General features: G+C 38.9%; 1 protein-coding gene and 1 pseudogene across 3 annotated transcripts in view; one reads left to right on the top strand and one right to left on the bottom strand.

The window, feature by feature from the left end:
• The window catches only part of PIGG (phosphatidylinositol glycan anchor biosynthesis class G (EMM blood group)), a 163,623-nt gene that overhangs the window by 10,049 nt on the left and 137,329 nt on the right, over positions 1-16,245 (top strand). The window lies entirely within an intron of this gene.
• On the bottom strand, positions 6-15,349 carry LOC138149617 (zinc finger protein 383-like; annotated as a pseudogene).

Here is a 16,245-nt window from a genome sequence, read left to right as displayed (position 1 = left end):
AAGGCTTAAACCCAAGTCTTTCTGACTGCAATTCTAATACTACATCCACTATGACAAACAGCCATGCCAAACACATAATCCACTTTTATAATCTTGCATAAAGGTTTCCCAGATTATATATTTGGACCAGATTCTACATGCATATCAACAATTTTCTTAACATTTTTTATTTATTTTCAGCACCGCCAAAAAACCCTACCCCAAAGTAAAAAAAGTTTTGTGCTATACTGATCAATAAACATATCTTCTATTTTCAAGGTTATATGTATGTGATATTTTTTGGGAAAAGTCTGTCAACACTTAGGGAGCAGTCTTAAGATTGTGGTATTCCTTGGCAGGATGTGAGGTAGGTTTGCACCTCTTCCCATGCCTGTATTTATTCTGGTGAGTTTAGATGAGGTTAGCCATACCTCCCATTTGTACAAACTCCTCCTAGTTAAGGGGTACTAAAATGGTGGGATCCAAACCAGGCATCCTGGCCAAAGGCAGAGGAATCCATCAGTGCTCAAGTACAGAAAGATGATTTTAAAAGAGAATAAATGCCACATTCCCCCAGGCCAGGCCACCTCATCTCAGAGGAGAGCTATCAATACTAATCATGAATTAACCAACATACAGTCGTACCAACTTATTCCAAGACAAATCTTGGCTCAGAAATTGAAACAATTTGGTACAACTAATTATTAATGCCTTAGCTTGCTAGGATTGTCTTGTATTTCAGTAGGCCTTCTAGAGTCTGAGTGTTTTGGTTTTTGTTTTGCCTTAAAAAGCCATGTCTGTACAGAAGTGTGGTGCCATGTCTGTTTACCCAGCATCAGCAAAGCAATAGTTACCTGCTGAGCTGTCAGCACTTGAGAACTTTTCATTGCATGAAGAAAGGAACTGGAACTAAAAGCAGAAATAGCCAAATCTTAGTCTCAGTGAGAAATCCAGGGGTCAGAACAGAATGTTAGAGAAAGTGTTACCAGTTCAGAACAGGTTAGATACATAGACTCAGGGAAGGACAAACCAGGATGAAGAATAAGGAAAAGGCACCAGGATGAATTCGAAGGTGAGGACAATAAAACCAAGGTAGGAGCAGAACAATCACTGGAGATATGCAGCTCCTGTTCAAGTGTAACGTCTTTCCAAGCCAGTTCATTTCTTGCTAGCCTTTTCTCTTGTGCTATAAAAGGGGTCTCCATCTGAAAGCTGTCCAACTCCAAGGATATTATAATTTCCAGTATGACTTCTCTGATGCCAAGTAAGGTCTGAACTCTGGCTGAAGGCTTTCCCACATTCATGACATTTAAAGGTTTTTTATCTAATATATACCATCTGGTGTTTAGTAAGGTATGATCTATTTCTGAATGCCTTCCCACATTCATGACACTTACAGGGTCCATTTTGAATTCTCTGATGTCGAACAAGGGCTGGACTCTGGCTGAAAATTTTTCCACATTCATTACATTTACAGGGTTTCTCTCCAATATGGATTTTTTGATGTTCACTGAGGTGTGCATGTTGGCTGAAAGTTTTCTCACATTTATAACATTCATAAGGTTTCTTTCCAGTATGAATTCTCTGGTGTTGAGCAAGATTTGTACTCAGTCTGAAGGCTTTTCCACATTGGTTACATTCATAGGACTTTTCTCCAATATGAATTCTCTGATGTCCAGTAAGGTGTGCATGCTGGCTAAAAGTCTTCTCACATTCCTGACATTCATAGAGTTTTTCTCCAGTATGAATTCTCTGATGTCCAGTAAGGTGTGCATGCTGGCTAAAAGTCTTCTCACATTCCTGACATTCATAGGGTTTTTCTCCAGTATGAATTCTCTGATGTTCAGTAAGATTTGTACTTCTGCTAAAGGCTTTCCCACATTCCTTACATACATATGGTTTTTCTCCAGTATGAGTTCATTGATGCTGAATAAGGTTTGCACACTGGCTGAAAGCTCTCTCACATTCTTCATAGGGTTTCTCTCCAGAATGGATTCTCTGATGTTCAGTAAGTTGTGTTCTCCAAATGAAAGCTTTCCCATAATCACTGCATTCATAAGGTTTTCCTCCAGTATGAATTCTCTCGTGTTTAATAAGGTATGAATGCTCACTGAAAACTTTTTCACATTTATGACATTTAAAGGGCTTCTTGCCAGTATGGACTCTGATGTCGAATAAGATGTGTATTTCTACTGAAGTCTTTCTCACATTCATTGGACTTTGTCCCCAAAAACTTTCTTTTATTTTTAATTAGCTCTGAATTATGTTTGATGATTTCTTCATATTTACTTCTTTTATGGTATTAGTTTCCTATAAAACTATTCTGCTGCTTAATAGAGACTGAGTTCTGTTTAAAGGATATCCCAAATTCATTACATTCAGGATCTCTCTTCCCTATGACTGTGTTTTTACCATTTATGGGTGTTTCTTTCAAATATTTTTCTTGGATTCCCTTCTGGTTCCCCCAGTGGCCTTCACATTCTCTGGCTATTCCTAACTTGGAGTACCAGACACCACTCCTTATGAGTCTTTCCATTACTACTTCCTGTGAAGACATTTCTTCAGAAATAGTCTACTGTGGAAATGGCACCTTGCTTTCCTTCATAGTTTCCAAGTCTGAAAGAAATAAAAATTGCAATGTCTCCTCTTCTATGTTGAAAGGAAGGAAGGGGTTGGGATGGAGAAGGGAGAACTAAATTGATAATAAGTACAATTTGTTCATATGTTAATATCTTCTGAGCAGAAAGGGAAAAGGAATGGAAAGATAAGAAGGGCCAAAAGTGCTTCTGATGGAAGGGGGATGGGAGGGAATGGGGCTGGCTGATCTAGCATGCAAGGTGAAAACAGAAAACCTTATTGGGTTAACAAGACAGAATGGAAGGTTAAGAATAATAATTACACAAATTAGGTAAGTCCAAGGGATATGGCTAAAGAAAGAGCATTGAATTTGGAATTGTAAGACCTTGGTCTGACTTCCAGCTATGTTGCTTACTAGCTGTGTGATCTTGGTTAAGTCACTTTCTCTTTATCTATAAAAATGAAGAAGTTGGTCCACATCAGGGAGTGTTAACCTGAGGCCTGTGAACTTGTTTTAAAAAAAATATTTTGAGAACAGAAACTAACATTGTATATTAAGGTATATTCATATGAGGAAATCCAGGAAGCTTAGGGGGTAGTGAAGTCATCTGTCTGTATTACAGACCATCTGGGCAGAAGGAGGAACTAGATAAGAAGTTTGAGAAACAAATGCCATGCACCCACCAGGGCATCATACAGTAGTGATGGACTTTAATTATCCACACTTCTGCTAAAGATCTGTCAAGAGTAAAGCAAATAGTGGTCATTTCTGGACTTGTCTTAATAATCTCGTTACTCAGAGTTGGCAATGACATAACTTCTATCCAAGGATCTGATTCTCATCAATAAGGACAAAGTGCTTGCTGGGGTGAAAAGGATGTGAAGGCTGGGGATAAGTTATAATTATCCTATCTGTAAGGATCCTAACAGTAGGATTAATGACAGAAGAGGAGAGAAAACCTGAGCAAAATCTAAAATGCATCCTAGAGTTTACAAGAAGAGATTTCAGGAATTTCAGGGCAGATTGAGGAACCTGTGGCCTCGAGCCCACATGTGGCCCTCTAGATCCTCAAGTACAAACTTCACACAACAATTGCATTCACTCTAAGGGCTGCATTTGAGATCTAGAGGGCCACATGTAGCCTTGAGGATTCATGTTCCCCACCCCTGGTTTAGGGGAAGGACAGGTAGGATCCCATAACCTAAAATTCTGCAGAGGGAAGTCATCTGAGGAGAGATGGATTCCCAAGAGTGAAATCCCCAAGTAACAAAAGAGAAACAGTTCTAATGAGGAAGAAAAGAGGACTTAACTAAAGAGCCTGACATGGATGCATAAAAAACTCACTGACCCTCTTAAATTTTAAGAATTTTACATAGCACTGTGTACAAAAAGTCTGTGTACAGAAGACAGAAGCAAAGGCAGTTGAAAGAGAGTGAATTCAGAATTACTGCAGGGTCCTGAAACAGGAGTATCAAGAAGTGCGTCAGCGTGAGCTCAGTCCAGCCAAAAAAAGAAAAAAAGTGGAGGTCAAAGAAGACACTGCACAGCTGCTTGGATAGATTAGATAATAGTAAGCAACAAGAGGGCAAGGCTGCGAAGCTTTTAATTTTTTTTTTCTTCTGCCAAAGAGAATGTTATTTTGGACTGGAAAGAACAAAACAAAAATGGCTACTAGAGACATGGGCATAAATTCTCTACAGTAAGAGATAGCAAGAGACTATCTGGCTACCTTTGATGAATTCCTATCATCAGGCCCAGACAAATTAAATTCATCATGGACACGTGGTTAGCTATGGCAGTTCATCTAAAATATCTTTTAAGAAGTCACCACAGTGGTCTACAAGCTCAATGAGTCAGTACTATGTCATAGCTGACAAAAAAACTAATGTATTCTCAGACTGTGTTCAGGGGCATACAGCCAACATTTCGAAGGTGCTATATGATCCTACTATACTCTGCCTTGGTCAGGCTCTATCTAGAGTACCGTATGCAGTTCTGGGTGCCACAAAGTAGGAAAGACATTGATAAACTTGAGTGCCCAGTGCAGGGTTATCACTCAGAACAGTGAAGCATCTTGAGACCATTCCATTTTGAAGATCATCTGAAGGAACTGGAAATGTTTAGTCTGGAGAGGACTTGGGAGAGCAAGGGAGCATTGAGGAGGAAAGATATGTGTTACCTGTCTTCAAAAAGTTTTAGGACTACCCTATTGAAGAGACCTGTAATGCTTGGTCCCCAGAGAAATGGAACAATGAGTATAAAATGCAGAGAGGTGGATTTTTACTTGACATAAAAGGAAACTTACAAACAATTTGATCTGTCCCAAAGCAGAAAAGGAGGTTAGTGGATTCCACTCTTAGTGGAAGTCAAACATTAGCTGGCTGACCATCTGATGGGTATGTGGTAGAAGGGATATCTCCATAGATAGAGATTGGACTAAATATCCTCTGAGATCCCTGTCTAAACTATTTGATTCCATGATTTACTTATTCATTTTTAAAATCAGTACCAATTAATTTTTGATAATTACTGCTTAATAGTATAAAATCTGGTAGTTCGAGTTCCTTTTCCTTCCTTTTTTGGGAGAGGACAGAGAGATTCCTGCTAACTCACCAAAGTCACATATACCATGTTTATTTCTGAGTCTATGTCTTTGTTCACAACATTTTTCTTTCTGGAATTTTCTCCTGCCTCATGTCTTAGTTTCTCACACAAGGCTTTTCCTGAGTTCCCTGGCCCATTTTTGTCACAGAAAAATCACAGAATTTTAGAGATGGAAGGAACCTGAGAGATTGTATTATACTCTCCCATCTCTTTACATTTTAGGGAAGTAAAGAGATTTATCTCAAGTCACACATTATATTTTCATTTCATTAACTCTCAATTTGATTTATAGTTATTTGCGTAAACATCTAATCTACCCTACTAGACAGTAAGCTCCATGATGGCCAGGATGGTACCTTATTCTTGGTTGTATCCCCCATAGTATGCAGTCTGACACTCAATCATTTGTTTAAAGGTTCACATATTGAACACAGTTCAAAGGACTTTAGAGCCATAAAATCCACACCTCCTTTACATTTTAGAGATGAGGAAAACTGAGGCACAGAGAGTTTAAGAGACTTGCCAAGGGTCTCAAAACTGGCATCTGGGGTGGGATTTGAGCCCAGGACTTCCAGACTCCAACTCCAGTGTCCTATACATTATACCTTGTTATTATACTGCCTTGAATTGTTCCTTAGTCTGTTGTTTGGAATTTGGGGTTTTTTTTTTTGCTTTAAAGTATAGTATTTAAATACTTCATGTCTCTGTCTTGTCTTTCCAATTAGATTTTCATTAGAATCTAGTGAAATAGATGGAAAAAGGGACCCGGATAGTGAAGTGTAGTATAAGCAATGGGAGGAGAGATTTACATGAAGTGGTGGTCAACAGAGTCAAATATACCTAGAACTCAAATACAATTAGATTTTTCTTCTTTCACTGAAGAGAAATGTGATTTCTATGAATTTTGTAAACTCTTTGGAGAGTATTCAGAATTCAACAAATTCCTGCTAAATAAAAGAATTAAGGTGGTGGGGGGAACCCTTCTTTTCGCCTAATACCAGAGTAGCAAATCAATAATTTCCTGAGTGCTAACACTGTACCTGACACTGGAGATAGAAGGAAAATATACGAAAATAATAATGATAATACCACATATTTCTACAGAGTTGTAAGATTTGCAGAGTATTTTCCTCACAACAGTTATATGAGATCAGCAGTGTGGTGTTAATATCCCCATTTTAGAAATGACAAACGCAGGTTTACAGAAGAGGAAACAGGTTAAGTGATTTGCCAGTAATGACATAGCTAGTGTCTAAGGCAGAATTTAAATCCAGATCTTCAGACTCCAGATCCAGCACCCTATCCATGATGCCATGGTGCCCTTGCCTCCAGCGTCTCAGAATGAACACATGTGAGATAATGAAAGAAAAACAAAAGAATAGATGCTCAAGCACTGTACTGTGAGCCTTTAAGTGGTCTTGAAGTTCAGGGAAGGGAAAGATGAAGAGAGGCTGGAAAAGCCAAAGAAGGTCTCATGGAGAAGGCAGAATCTGAGAGGCCCTTAGAGGCTCAGCAGTATCTGGAAGAGGAAGCAGGGATACAGTGCCACTATGGAACAAAATATGCACCATGGCAGATTTGCAGGAAAAAAGCATGGAGTGGATGAAGCACAAAGTCGAACTGGAGGAGAAGCTCTATTTAGGTGTAATTCAGCAGAATATGGTTTTTGAACAGTTTTAAGGCTTTCCCACATTCACCACCTACACTAGAATATCCTTCTTTTCTTAACTATAAAAATCCCAGGGGCTTCTTAGATTGACCACCAAGTTTAGGGATGTGGTTCAGAGACCAGAAATTCCTAATCTCTTTAGACCAAAGAGTTTGGTGTTTCCACTCCCTGATTTTATGTGAAAGGTCTTTCTTTGTATAGTTGAAAACCAACATCTTCCCTATTCTACCCCTTTAAGTAGACAGGAATAAACACGATGGATTCAAGGTAGGAGAGAGCCAACCCTTATACAGAACAACTATCAGTTCTAGTGATATGACCCTTAAACCAGAATTATGGCAGAAGAAATGGAAAGAAAGGAAAGAGTCCTAGGAAGAACAACAGGACTTAGAAATAGACTAGAAATGAAAAATAGACTGGAAACGAAGAAAAGAAAATGAAGGAAGAAAAATATTCAGTGTGACTCTGTAGTTTCTGGATTGGAAGGGTAGAATAACAGAGCCATCACTGATGGAAATAAATAAGTTAGGAAGCAGAGCTATATTGGCAGCAGGGACTCAGTTTTTCACATGCTTAATTTTATGAGGCAGTGGAACATCCAAATGCAGATGCAAACACAAGACACCTGGGTGGAGATGTGGAAGTGGGGGTCATCTGCAGAGAAGGGACATTTTTAGCTTTCACAATGAGTACTAGAGAGGGGGGAAAGAAAATAGGGAAGATAGCCCTTAGAGACATTTGCGGTTAGGAGACCACAAAGAGAATCTGGTGAAATAGATGGAAAAAGAGATGAGGATAGGGAAGTGTAATACAAGCAATGGGAGGAGAGATCTACATGAAGAGGTGGTCAACAGAGTCAAATACATGGAAGTTTAGGTAGGAAGATAGAAAAAAAAAAACCTGATGATTTGCTTGGTAAATAGGTTCTGCTAGAGAATACAGGGGTAACATGCAGCATGTAGAAAATTAGGCCAGGGGTGGCTAGGTGGCACAGTGAATAGAGCACCGGCCCTGGAGTCAGGAGGACCTGGGTTCAGATTTGACTTCAGACACTTAAAACACACAAAAACCTAGCCGTGTGACCTTGGGCAAGTCACTTACCCCAATTGCCCCCCAAAAAAAGGCAAAAGAAAATGAGGCCAAAATAAAACAGATGAAATGGGCAGTAGGAAAGGAGGAAGAGGATGTAGCTGGTGTGTTTAAAGAGCTTGACAGTGAAACTGATGAGAAAAAAAATGGGGCAAAATAAAATAAATAAGATAATAAACTAAAATTATTTTTTTGTTTCTGTTTTGTTGTTTTTTAAAGATGGGAGGCCAGTTTGTATTTGGATGGCTAACTAAAGGAGCCTGTGAACAGGAAAAGACTGAAGATGCTACAGAGGAAAGGAATAATTATAAGATTATCATATTAATTATAATTATATTAATTTTAATTCCAGAAAAGGAGAAATGAAAGGGATCTAGGGTATAGGATATAGCTTGAGTGAAGATGAGAAGCATCTATTTCACCAAGACTGGGAATATAAAGAGAGACAAATGGACAGAATTTGAGAGGTAGGGGAAAGGATCCATCTTTCCCTATTTCCAAGGCCTTGCTTGAGAATATAAAGCCAGCAGGTGGAAATTACAGAAACCAAATTTCACTTCACTCTAAATGAAGAACTTTCAGAGAAGGGCAGACCCAAATGCAACAGAATGATTTGCAGAATAGTTAAGTCCTTGTCACTGGCAATTTTCAAGCAAAAGCCAGCTGGCCATCCATTGGGTATATTACAAAAGAGATTTCTGTTCTAGGTGAGGAATTGTACTAGATAACCCCAAAGTCTCTTCCAACTCTGTCACAGGATTCTATGATATGTCGAGGGAGGTGAAGCTAGGTCAATGCAGGATTTCATCCAAATCTTCTCTATAGCCCTGAGGAGTCTTGAGAGCTTCCCAAGCAAAATTTCCAATATTCTACTCAATGAATCTACAGGCATTTCCCAGATGTATATGTAGCAGATATGATGGTGTCATTACTTCCTTTTCACTCTTATTCCCAGGGAAATCCATTCTACCTAGTTTTCACTCCCCTGAGCAGATGTCCCTTGAGGTTTTTCTCTTTACCTTCCAGGGTTCTTTTCCTTGCTCCAACTGAGAAATCATATCCGGTTTGGAAACTTGATGCCCTGCTCATAAGGAGAAACACAGGACTTGGGGATTTGTTCTGGGGATAAAGAGCCATTACAGAATTCAGTCATGGCCCCAGGAGCTTTAAGATGTTTTGAACTGAAAAGAATAACATCATGAAACTAATGATTCTGCTCATTTCCAGCTGCACAAAGGGCAGACACTTCCCCCAGAAAGAAGCACGATCATTCTATTTCTATTTTCTTAAAAGGATTAGGACTATCCAAGAAGAAGCATGGGAAGATGGAAAGAACAGTGGACTTAGAGAGTCCTATGTCCTGCATCTGAATCCTTGGACTATAACTGAATCCTATGGACTACTTGATACTGACTTCTTAGACCTTCTACCTTCTTCATCTGAAAAATGGAAATAATGCTGGAACCATGTCCCATATGGAACTGTGAAGACAGCTTTGTAAAATGTTTTTTTAAAGACCTGCAAAAACAATGACACTTCAGTGAGTAAAATGAATCATAGGAGAAGCAATCCTTACCCAAAGAGACCAGATTTCCATAATTTCTAGCATCATATCCCTGTACAGGCCCCTCTGAGCAGCTGTCTATATTTCTCCTGGGTGAAGTCCACAGTCACATCCTTGAATGTCAGTGATTCCTGAAATGACAAACACACTTCTGTTGAACCATAGATCATTCCTTTATGTGACCTTGGAACCTTGGGCAAGAGGAGGTGAAGAGGATTTAAAGGAAGTGTTTCTGAGAGTGTTCAGGGCTACAAGTAATCCACAACAAGTATTTACTGATTTATAACATGTCTAGCAGTGTACTGAACTCTAGGTGAGATAAAAGAATATGGGACACAACATATGGCTTTAAGAAGTAGTTTTGCTCAGGAGGAAAACTAATATACTAAATAATTAGAGAACAATGCAAGGCATTTCTTCAAATTCTCATAAAGTTTAACGTATAGCTCATACTGTGTCTAGTATTTCCTTAATAAATTTTAGGATGGCATGGTCTATTCCTCCCAAGAACCCACCATTTTTATTTAGGCAACTAGTTCTTCCATTATGGTCAGAATTACATCCAAAATGGCAGCTCCCTTCATTACTTCCTACACATGTTGACAGAAGGCAAATCATGAATTTATTAATTGCTCTGCTTTTGACTGAGGGTAACTTCCAGTATGTGAATAGCTCTTGTCCTCCATTACTCCCATATCCTACCTCCATGCAAATTTTGTGATCTGACTCTAGAACTTAAGTTATTCCTGCTGTAGGATAGACATTATGACATATACATCTACCATGATATTGCTTCTTTCTCTGTCCTCCAATTCTGACCCATATGTTCTCCACCATGCTTGTCTCCTCTAATTTGTGGATTTCTACACAGGAGTATACTTTAGATATACAATACTAACTCATCACATCCATTGAATCTCCTTTTGAGTAAAGAATAGGCTTTCATAGTTACGTTCCATGGATATGTTAATGACTTAGTCCCTCCAAGTCTATTAGGTTACACTTACCTCTTTGTTTTAAGAGCTGTGAGACTTAACTTGTTTATCACTTGTGCTCTTAGGATTTGTATATTGCAGTGAGAAGATGTGATTTTCATAACTGCCACTATTCCTGCATAATAAATCTATTAGATTATTGGACAATTCTACTGCTATTCCTAGACTTATAGGAGCTACAGCTGGAAAGGACCTTAGATATCATAGGAACACAGATATAAAGCTAGAAGGCTATCTAGTCCAACACCATCAAACGACTTGTCTGAAATAGTAGGTGGTAGAGCTTGGATTTAAATTCCTGTCCTTTGTCTCTAAACTCAATGATCTCCCCACTACACCAAAATGCCTAGCAAAGTTGTACATACTATTTATTCCTTGTAACTCTGTGCTTAATAGGTGTCTATGGGGCTTTTCTCCTTCCTCCATTTTCAATTTGAAGTCCTCTTATTGAACTTAAAAGTCTCTAGGCAAATATATTCTACACAATATTTTTCAGATGCTTTCTATCCTGGCCCAGCAACAGAATCTAAATTCCATCTCCTGAACATCATCTTAAGCAGCTCTTCAATTCCCATATCCTGCTTTCTCATCATAATAAAAAAATCTGATAAAAAAATACATAGCGGCATTTATTGTACTTCAAAGAATCTGAAACCAAATATCATAATTCCAATCAGGCCCTAAAGTGGGTTAATCTGTCTAAGGATGTAGAGCTTGATTTGAGAATAGGGAAAATTTGAAGTCACTTTTCCCCTTGTGGGGAGAAAAGTTGGAGAGGAGAATAGATTAGGCAGAGAAAAGCTGAAGATGCTAATGGCTATGGTTAAGTAGTTCTTTGGGCCATAGGAATGCTACTCTGTGTAGCTTTGGAGATATAACCTTATATCCCAGGAAGAAAATGGAATTGTATGTGATATGTGCATATCACCTGGATTTAGGCAAACTCCATCAAGCAGATAGGCTTAAAAGCCACACAGCAATTAGGAGATGTTGCTAACCAATAATCTTGGTCATACAGGCAGCTAGAACAGAAAAGTTTGTTTCATTTGTAAATAAAGGCTTTGGTCTGGTGATGTGATTACTGACATCCTCCTACTATATATAAAAGAAATAACACACAAAGAAGATTCTTACCTTCCCTGACCTGGAAGAATCTGTAGAGCTTGTCCATTAGAGTGAGAGAGAGAGAGAGTAAGCTGGACCTAGAACTGAATTGAACAAGAGGTGAGTCAACTGGATCGCCTTCAGTAAGGTACACAGCTCCTGTAAAGACCCCAAATTTCCCATGAAAGTAAATGGCTTTTTATTACCAACATTCTAGCAGTATATGGCAGCTAGACATGGAATGCAATAGTCTCCAAAGAATCAAAAATGATTATCATACACAAGGCAATGGAGAGGTACATGGTAGGTAATTGACAAACTCTGAATAAGGAAAGGAGTAAAAGACATCACTTCAAGGAATACTATAGGAAAAGAAGATGGGCTGGTTATATGTCAAGAGTAAGGGATGACCAGTGGACAGTTAGAGTGTTCCACTGTGTTGGAAATGCCAACTTGGAAAAGCAAAAACACAATTGATACCAAAAATCTGATATCAAAAGAAATTTATTAGGGAGAAATCCAAAGGAATTGATCACTTCTGGCCAAAAGTGGACTCCATCCTTCTTGTGGAAGGAGGAGTGCAGGAGACAAAAGCCAAGCAAGTTTTATACAGTAGTTTGGTGCAAACACTCCCTTCAGAAGATTGATTGGTTCATTCTCTTCTGCATATACCTCCCCATTATCATACATTACTAATAAGGCTCTAATTCTGTTAGATAATATACATAATACATAAGGTTCATTAAGCAAGCACAACAACCCCAGAATACTGACCTTCGCCTCCCACCAGTCTAATCTTGATGTGTCCTTATCTGGGCCTGCGAGTCCCAAGATCATTCTCTGCTTTCTAATTGGTCAAATCCACCTGCTGCTGCCAACTCCTTTTTTATTTTACATCATTTCACTTTTAGTATTATCTAGGAGTTCTATGGGAACTTGGAATCCAACTTCTTCCCAAGGCTACTGACTGGACTGCTTACTTTTATCAGTAGCCTCATTTCAGCAATTTTTATAGTCCTGTGGAAACTTACCCCTTTGCTACTTCTCACAACTGTTATTTTCCCAATGTGAAAAAAAAAAGGTGAGACCCACTGTGGCAGAGGGAAGACAGAGTCAAAAATTGCCCAAGATGGAGAGGTATGAATGGGTTGTGAGCTGCACCATTGACAGGAACTTTTGATTCAATGAGAGCACAGATCTATTGGAGTATAATGACCCATTTCCATCACCAGTGACAACAATCATCAAGTTTAACTCTATCAACTTGGTACTTGATAAAAAGACAGTTAGACCTGACTAACTACATTCTGAAAAACAAATATGCACAGGAGGTGAAATAATTTAAAAGAAAACAAACTTGGATATCAATTTTTAAGATATCTCAAAGAGAAAGTTCCAAAGGCATGAAAAAGATCATGTAAGGGAGTTTACTTATTGAGTGCTCAGGATGACCCAGCTGGTATGTGCCAAGAATTGTGTCTGGAACCCAGGTCATCCTGATCCCAAGGCTGCTCCTCTATCCACCATGCAACACTATCTCTAATCACAGATAGTACTCCTATCAAAAAAAAAATAACTAAAAAGCCATTAACAACTATTGAACCATATATCTGCTTTCTTATTTTTACAAGATCTACCTGAGAATGGTCCATAGTTTATCAAGAGCAGGCTGAAGAACAAGCCTGCTTTTGCAGATGATTTTTTTGTCACAAATCACAACTTTATGATCACAATTTAATTGAGAAGTGTAAAGAATACAAGATTCCATTGTGTTTCTTATTAGATTTTTTAAATGTCTGATTCAGTAGAACAAATGTAGCCTTGAAGGGTTCCCCTCAAAGTGTCTAAAGAGCATATGTTAAAATTGTAAAAAAATTTGACAGGTATAATAGAGATAATTTCATTCAATAACCTGTTGATTATTAACATTAAACAATAAGTATAACATTTAAGGTGCTCATTAGTATCATGGAAGTTCTCCTATATAGAACCCAAACAAAGGGATTCTAAAATGATGAAGAGGTTCTCCAAATATGTCTGTTTGTTGATAACATTGTACTACCTATATTGAGCCATAAGACACTACAAAGCCACCTCAGTGAAATCCATGTTGATACAAAATGTCAATCTTACCATCCACACTGGAAAAATCAAGTGGATGAAAAATACAAATTGCTCAAATTATAACATGCAGCTGCATGGGTAACTTGTAAAATCATTCACACACATTTATGTTATGAATGTGTGTGTGTGTATCTTGAACAGTTGCTAAAGATGGGAGCTGAACTGGGTTCAAAACTGAATAGAAAGTAGTCAGGCTGAATTACATTTGGGAAACAATATAGCACTTTTCATGATCCCAAACTATTCACTTACACAAAAGCCCATCTCTTTAATGTCGTTATTCTTCCAGTGATGTTTTTATATGACTGCAAATAATGAACCACCATGATTTCAGAGGACTAAGATTTCAAGTAATCTCAGAAAATGATGGGGATAGATAGCCTGCAGCCTATTACTAACCACAACTGGTGTCTGAGATGAAATGTAGAAGACCTCGCCAAAGGCATAGATGATCAGAAAAGGAGGTGGACTGCTCAGGTAGTGAAAATGAAAGACAGATCATAAGATTTAGAGCTAGAAGGGGCTTTGTGTATCATTTAGTTCAACCCTTCATTGGAACTGAGGACACTGAGGTTCAGAAAAGTAAAGTAACTTACCTAGGTTCCACAGGCAGCAGAGTCAGGATTCAGACCAGGTCTTCTGACTCCAAATCCAGTGGTCTTCCATTATACCAGAGCCCAAATACTATATTGGTATCTCTAAGATGGTAAAATAACCAGAGGAAGGTCTTCAGCACATTGGGTAGATTTTCTATGGATATTTATGGAAGGATGGGCTTCAGAGTCCCTAGAATAAGAAAGGTTGGAATCTGCACTAATGGAGGGAGTGTGCACACCAATGAAATCACAGATACATTAAGGAAAGAAGCTCTCAAATAGGACTGAGCTCTTTGATGTTTCAAGAATGGTGTGTTTTGTTTATTAGTCCTAGTTCAGAGTACTGAGAACACAGGAAGTCTAAATAACAAACTGGATGAATGAATGAGAGAACAGTAGAAGTGTAGGGTGAAATCTAGGTGATATTCTCTGTAAGTTCTTCATTCACCAGAATAGGTTAAAGTCTCCTGAGGCAAAAGAGAACCCTGCCTGGATGGGACTTTGTTGAATAGGGAAGTTCCTAGATAAGAGAAGGAAATGTTTCTAGTCAGTGAGAGTCAAGCTGTTTTGTAAAGAGAGATAGAAGAAACCAACTCACCTGAGACCTGGTCATCAGGATCCCAGAGCCCTTCTCTGCATCTCCCTCATGGGGAAGGGCTGAATCCTGCAAAGGCAGAGCTAGGAAAAGGGCCATGACTTGTAAACCATCCATGGCCTTGAAATCCCCAAATTCATCAAGTTAAAATTTCTTATTCTGTTGAGTATGACCACCATACTCTTGCAAGATGGAGGTAAAAGAGAGCCCAGAAATAGTCCCAGTCCTCCCTTTTAAGAGAAAAGATCCATGGGTATGGCTGCCTGGAATCTTGACTCTTTCCAAATAGTCCTAGGAGGTTTCAAGAAACAGATCCCTGGTCTAGGAATCAGGAAATGAAATCTGAATTCATAGCTCAGACCCCACATGTGGTGTGATTTTAAGTATGTCTCTATCACTTCTTATTCAATAAAGAAAAAAATAATTGCTATTTTCCTTCCCTGGCTCACAGAGTAATCTCTTAGCAGAAAACATCTTCGTAAACATAAAACATTAGCTTTACTCTCACAGGGATAAAGGTACTCTAAGAGAAAGAAAGCACAACTAAAGTCAGCAGACTTCAAAATCCTGCCAGCTCAGACAGCATACTAGAAAGAGTGCTGTACTTGGAGTCAGCAGGACTTGAATTCAAAAATCCAGTTTCAGAAACTTAATAGCTGTGTGACTTTTAATCCTACCTATTAACCTCTCTCAGCCTCAATTTCTTCATCTGTAAAATGGAGATCATAAGAATATTCACTTCCAGGGCAGCCAGGTAGGCACAGCGAGTAAACGCACCGGCCCCAGTGTTGGGATGACCTGGGGATCAAATCCGGGCTCAGATACTTAGCACCCACCAGAAACACCTGGCCGTGTAACCTTGAGCAAGTTACTTAACCCCAATTGCTTAGGGGCAGCCAGGTGGCTCAGCAAGTAACAGCACCGGCCCCAGTGTCAGGATGACCTTGGGATTGAATCCGGGCTCAGATACTTAGCACCACACCCAGAAATAACTGGCTGTGTAAACTTGAGCAAGTTACTTAACCCCAATTGCTTTAAAAAAAAAAAAGAATATCCACTTCCCAGGGTTGTTTGTGAGAGTCAGAATCTTTAAATACGTAAAGACCTTTGTAAGTCTAAAAATATTTTGTAAACTGTAAAACACAAATGCTAGCTATTATCATCAGTTAACTAGCTGTGGGATCTTAAACACATCACAAAAGACTGAGGTGACTGGTCTGCCCCTCTACCATCCCACCATGGGAACATCCACTAAAACATGTTCCTCCCACCATGCTTTCTAAGGGTATGCTACTACAGAGGGCTGGAGAGGACGTGCTTAGAAGGATGTGTCATGGATCCACAAGAG

Source organism: Petaurus breviceps, unplaced genomic scaffold, assembly GCF_028583685.1.
Source record: "Petaurus breviceps papuanus isolate PSGF00001 unplaced genomic scaffold, PetGlider_PUasm1.0 140, whole genome shotgun sequence".
Classification (NCBI taxonomy): Eukaryota; Metazoa; Chordata; class Mammalia; order Diprotodontia; family Petauridae; genus Petaurus; species Petaurus breviceps.
Note: the sequence above shows the minus strand (reverse complement) of the source record. Positions and strands in the feature narration are given on the sequence as shown.